Raw genomic sequence first — 6181 nt, 5'->3', positions numbered from 1 at the left:
TTTAGTGCCGAGCTCTCAGCACCTCTGGATTTCCGCTTTGGTGCATCTTGCGTGTCCTCAGTGTCCAGCTCCATCACCCTGGCCCGGGTTGTCCGGCGCAGCGTGGAAGCAGCACCCTTGCCCATCTTGCCAGTTCCTCTGTGGTCTCGCCTGGGCCCTGGCTGCTGCGTGAGGGGTGGATCATCTCCTGCCAGGGAGTCAGCCATCTGTTCTTGTCTTTCTGAAAAACAGGTTCTCCAACTGAGAGTGAGATCAGGATGGGTGAAAGGGGATAACCATAGTTAATTTAGAGAGTTTTGATGGGTGTAGCCTCACTTTTGGGCAAAGGCTAGTGGGAGCTTCTCACTGAAGTCCATTATCTTGGTCTTCACAGTATTGTGACTTGGCACCTAGTTCCAGTTACGGGTTCCTTTCCACTGAGTGGATCTCACAGCCAATCAAAGAGCACTGGTTACCCACCTAGGCTGCGAGCCACTGTCACCCAGGTGTGCACATCTCAGGTGGTTGCTTTCATTCAGCAGTGTCCCCTGCTTGCTCACGACATTGTTGGCCATTCCCCCGGCAGCTCGTGGAGCGCATTTCAGCACTGTCTGGGCTAACCATCTGGGGACTTCCAGATTCTGGCTTCCTTCCAGATTCAGCTGGAACCCTCAATGTTCTGCTTCGGCAGCATGCCGTGTCTTCAGCAGCAGAGTCTTACCTTTCACCCCAGGTGGGCAATCAAGTGCTTTGACATGAGCCTGTCTAGTTTTGGGGACCTTGTAGGTCTCTCCGATCAACAGTTCAATGTGGATTGTAACCAATTTCTGTGTGCATGCATGTGTGTGTGTGTGTGTGTGTGTGTGTGTGTGTGGTTTCGAGGTAGGGTTTTGCTTTAGCCCAGGCTGGCCTGGAACTCACCGCGATCCTCCTACCTCCCGAGTGCTGGGATTAAAGACGTGCACCACCACGCCTGGCAGACTGTAGCCAATTTCTGGCACCAGGCGTTATGAGCCAGAGCTAAATGTTTTAGGGTTTCACTTCATCCCACCCTCCCCAGAGCCCTTCTTGTCAGGCATGTCAGCTTTTCTCTGAGTTTTTGAAGTTTGTTCACTGTGCGTCCATCGAATAGTTCTTGCTCAACACTTCCTCATTTTGCCATCTGGAAAGATACTGCTTTGCCCGCCTCCCTCTTCAGTGCTCCTCTTTTACTTCCCCTGACGTGCTCTCAGCAAGATCGCGAGTTCCCGGCGGGCAGGAAATCCAGCTCTTACTCTGGCCAAGGTCCCAGCCTTCCAGTCAGCTTTCGGAAGAATCAGCAATGCTTTCATTTTTTCCTCAGGACTTGGCCTGAGCACAGCTCTCATCTCACAGATTCAACTGTCAACGATTCGCGAGGTTTATTTGTGACCCAGTGCTGAGAACCTTGAAATATTGATCCCTGCTGACGGGGAGTGGTCCAGATGTTCAGTTTAGTGCTGAGCACACAGTAGCCACATTCTCAGCAATGCTGCCAGCTGTGTGTCTCTGCATTAACCTCTGCCCATTGCAGACCGAAACTTCTGTGATTGAGGCACTAACCTGTGGGTACAAGGGAATGTTTAGATGGCAGTTTGCAACATATCCATTTAGCAGAGCAGTAGTTGTAGGCTCCCCCAGGGCCTATGTCCTCTCCAGCCATTGACTTTTTATAATTTTTTAGATTATTTATTTATTATAGAGAGGGAGAGAATAGGCACACCAGGATCTCTAGCCACTGCAAGTGAACTCCAGACGCATGTACCACCTTGTGCATCTGGGTACTGGGGAATTGAACCTGGGTCCTTAGGTTTCTCAGGCAAGCCCCTTAACCGCTAAGCCATCTTCTCCAGCCATAGCCACCAACTTTTGACCAGATTTTAGTACCAGGTATGAATTCCCTCTTGTGGAACTGGCTAAATACAACTGAAAAGCAGTTGGTTACTGTGGTGGTTTGGTTCAGGTGTCCCCCATAAACTTAGGTGTTCTGAATGCTAGGTTTCCAGTTGATGGAGATGTGGGAATTAATGCCTCCTGGAGGGAGTGTATTGTTGGGGGCGGGCTTATGGGCTTTATAGCCAGTTTTCCCATGCCAGTGTTTGGCACACCCTCCTGTTGCTGTGTCCACCTTATGTTGGCCAGGGGGTGATTCCACCCTCTGCTCATGCCATCGTTTTCCCCTGCCATCGTGGAGCTTCCCCTCGAGCCTGTAAGCCAAAATAAATCTCTTTTTCCCAGAAGCTACTCTTGGTTGGGTGATTTCTAGCAGTAATGCGAACCGGACTGCAACAGTAAAGTGGTACCGAGGAGTGGGGTTGCTGCTAGACATCTGACTGTGTGGCTTTGGCCTTTTGGAGCTGATTTTCAAGAGGAATGTGGCAGGATTTGAAACCTTGGCCTAAGAGATGCCTTGCAGTGCTGTAAGTACAGCTTGATGGACTATTCTGGTCTGAGCTGAAAGACCTGAAGGCAGTAAGAACTATGGACTGTGGGGTTTGACTTATGAGGGTGAGAAAGAGCTTTGCTTGGACTGGGCTAGCAGTTTGTGTGAGAAGCTTGCTCTTATGCCTGTGTCCTGAGAAGTTGTGCAGGGTTGCTTTGCGTAGAAATGAACTGGTGTGTGCAGAGGGATATGGCACAGAAAGAAAAATATTTGGGTGAACTGTTGCCTGGTCAGCTGCAACTGAGAGATAACCTTTGAGACTGGGCTAGCTGACCTGCGCTGGGGCAACAAGAAGAATGTAGATTCTTTTGAAAGGGCCTGAGTGCTCAAGGAGTGTCCTGTTCTTTAAAGTCTGCCTTAATCCCCCCCCTGGATTAACAAATTGGCACCCTACCTGGTATCGTGGAGTATAAGAAATGCTGGAAAGAGGGTCATTGAGTTTGCAACATGGTCTTGTGTTTTGGAAATGGCCATGGGCAGTGTGAAGCAGATTTGCTGGTTGCCTGCATAGAGACCCCATGGGGGCCATGAGGATGAACCGTGGCTTGCAGTGGAGACCCAGTGGAGATGCCGGGACCATGAGATGGCTGCTGAGGAGCTGCCAGCCCCGATGAAGTTTCCCAGGACTGTGAGTAGCCTAGCTGGAGGGGTGTAATTGGAATGCCAGAGACTTGTTGCTGGTTAGAATTATCAGACTTGAAGATTTGTCACTGGCTAGAGTTGCTGTACTTGAAGCTACAGAGTTTGATGTGTGCCCTCGTTGTTTTAAATCTTGTATTGGTTGAATGTTTCTTTGCTATGCCCAATGCTATCTTTTGCAGTGTGAATATTTATTCTGTGCCATTATGGGTTTTTTGAGGTTATATTTTGGTATTATGGCTCAGTTAAAAGATCTTGAACTATGGGGATGTATGAACATCATTGGGATTGATAAAAAACTATGGGGACTTTTAAAGTCAGACTGAATGCATTATACTTTACATCATGCATGGATATCAGTTTATGGGGGCTAGGGGCGGAATGTGGTGGTTTGATTCAGGTGTCCCCCATAAACTTAGGTGTTCTGAATGCTAGGTTCCCAGCTGATGGAGATTTGGGAATTAGGGCCTCCTGGAGGGAGTGTATTGTTGGGGGCGGGCTTATGGGCTTTATAGCCAGTTTCCCCATGCCAGTGTTTGGCACACCCTCCTGTTGCTGTGGTCCACCTTATGTTGGCCAGAGGGTGATGTCCACCCTCTGCTCATGCCATCGTGGAGCTTCCCCTCGAGCCTGTAAGCCAAAATAAATCTCTTTTTCCCAGAAGCTGCTCTTGGTTGGGTGATTTCTACCAGCAATGAGAACCAGACTGCAACAGTTACTCACCTATCAGCCATGCCACTGTTGCTCCAGTGGGCACATCTTGTCTTGCGCTGGCAGGTTGATTGTGTGGCACACAGTTCACGGCAAGGCAGGCCTGCTGATGAGTTTTCTCTGTCAGCAGCTTGTGTGGCACCTTCTGGTGCATGAAAGCCAGTCACCAGGGAGGAGGCTTCCTGCCCAACCCCAGCTTGACTTCTTGTCCTGCAACCAAAGCAGGTGGTGACTTCCGCAATAGGGACTTGTTAGCTACAATTTTCTTAGACTACAAAGAACACCTATTGAAAACAACAACAAAATGATGGTGACCTCTGAGGGGACTCAAAAGACACTACAGTGCTCAGAAGAGGTGACAGAGGAGTGCTTAGCACTGAGATATCTCTATCACAGCCTCCCAAGCTCAGGGTCCATTGCAGAAGAGGTGGTGGAAAGAATGTAAGAGCCAAAGGAAGGATTGAACTGCTTACAATGAAATCTTCCAGACACAAAATGGCCTGGATATCCATGACTTTGCAGTGCCTGGTACTACCTACACAGGATCCTCATAGCAAGAGGAAAAGATGATGACATCAAAATAAAAGATTAATTAAGAGGGTGAGGGGATATGAATGAAAGTGGATTTGTGAAGGAGAAAGTGGGAGAGGAGAGGGAATTATTATGGTTTATTGTCTATAGTTATGGAAGTTGTCAACAAAACAGTTTAAACAACTGGACTTTGGCAAAATTAAGATTTCCTATCTTTAAAAGATAGTATTGGGCTGGGGAGATGGTTCAGTGGTTAAAGGCACTTGCTTGCAAATCCTGATGGCCTGTGGTTCAATTCCCTAGTTCCCATGTAAAGCCAGATGCACAAAGTGGTGCACGCACCTGCAGTTTATTTGCAGTGGCTGAAGTCCTGGCACACCATTCTCATGCTTTCTCTCCTTTCAAATAAACAAATACCTTTTTATTTAAATTTTTTTTTTTTATTTGAGGGAGACAGACACAGAAAGACAGATAAAGGGAAAGAGAGAGAGAGAATGGGCGCGCCAGGGCTTCCAGCCTCTGCAAACGAACTCCAGATGCGTGCGCCCCCTTGTGCATCTGGCTAACGTGGGACCTGGGGAACCGAGCCTCGAACCAGGGTCCTTAGGCTTCACAGGCAAGCGCTTAACCGCTAAGCCATCTCTCCAGCCCAACAAATACCTTTTTTGAAAAAGATACTATTAAGAATGCAGGGGCTGCAGAGATGACTCAGTGGTTAAGGGTGCTTGCATTCAAGACTGGAGTCCAACTCCAGATACATGTGCCAGATGCTCAGAGTGACACGTGTCTGGAGTTCACTTGCAGTGGTCGGAGGGCCTGGTGTGCCCATTGCCCTCTCTCCCTGTGCTTGCAAATAAGTAATAAATAAAAATACTTTTTAAAAAAATGTGGGCTGGAGAAATGGCTCAGTGGTTGTTGCAGTCAGGTTCGCATTGCTGGCAGAAAACACCTGACCAAGAGCAGCTGGTGGGAAAAAAGGTTTTTGGGCTTATGGACTCGAGGGGAAGCTCCATGATGGCAGGGAAAATGATGGCATGAGCAGAAGGTGGACATCACCTCCTGACCAACATCAGCAACAGGAGAGTGTGCCAAACACTGGCAAGGGGAAACTGGCTATAGCACCCATAAGCCCGCTCCCAACAATACACTCCCTCCAGGAGGTGTTAATTCCCAAATCTCCATCAGCTGGGAACCTAGTATTCAGAACACCTGAGTTTATGGTGGACACCTGAATCAAAGCACCACAGTGGTTAAGGCACTTGCCTGCAAAGCCTAAAGAACAGGGGTCAATTCCCCAGTACCTACATATACCCAGACACACAAAGTGGAGCCTATATCTGGAGTTTGGTTACAGTGGCAAGAGAATCTGGTGCAGCTGTTCTCCCTCTGTTTCTCTTTTTCTCTGCTTGCAAATAAGTAAATTAAAAAAATATATATATTTCAAGATAGGATCTTGTTTTAGCCCAGGCTGACCTGAATCCACTATGTAGGCTCAGGCTGGCCTCAAACTCATGGCGATCCTCCTACCTTTGCCTTCTTCCCTCCCTCCCTTCCTTTTTTTCTTTCGATAATTTTTTTCCCCTTGAAGTTCTGGCAGGGAACGAATAGCTATGCAGGAGTTAGATAAAAGGATGACTAACATTGTCACATTTCAAAAGTAGCTGTACAAAATGCCTTTAGGCAAAAATAACAATAATAAGTACAAAGGCATGTAATTAAGCCATCTTTGCAGCTCATATGAAAAGATTTGGTAAACTTTTAAAAAATATTTTTATTTACTTATTTGAGAGAAATAGGCAGAGAGACACAGAGAGAGAGATAGACAGACAGACAGAGACAGAGTGAGAATGGCACCGTACT

Source organism: Jaculus jaculus, chromosome 5, assembly GCF_020740685.1.
Source record: "Jaculus jaculus isolate mJacJac1 chromosome 5, mJacJac1.mat.Y.cur, whole genome shotgun sequence".
NCBI lineage: Eukaryota > Metazoa > Chordata > Mammalia > Rodentia > Dipodidae > Jaculus > Jaculus jaculus.
Note: the sequence above shows the minus strand (reverse complement) of the source record.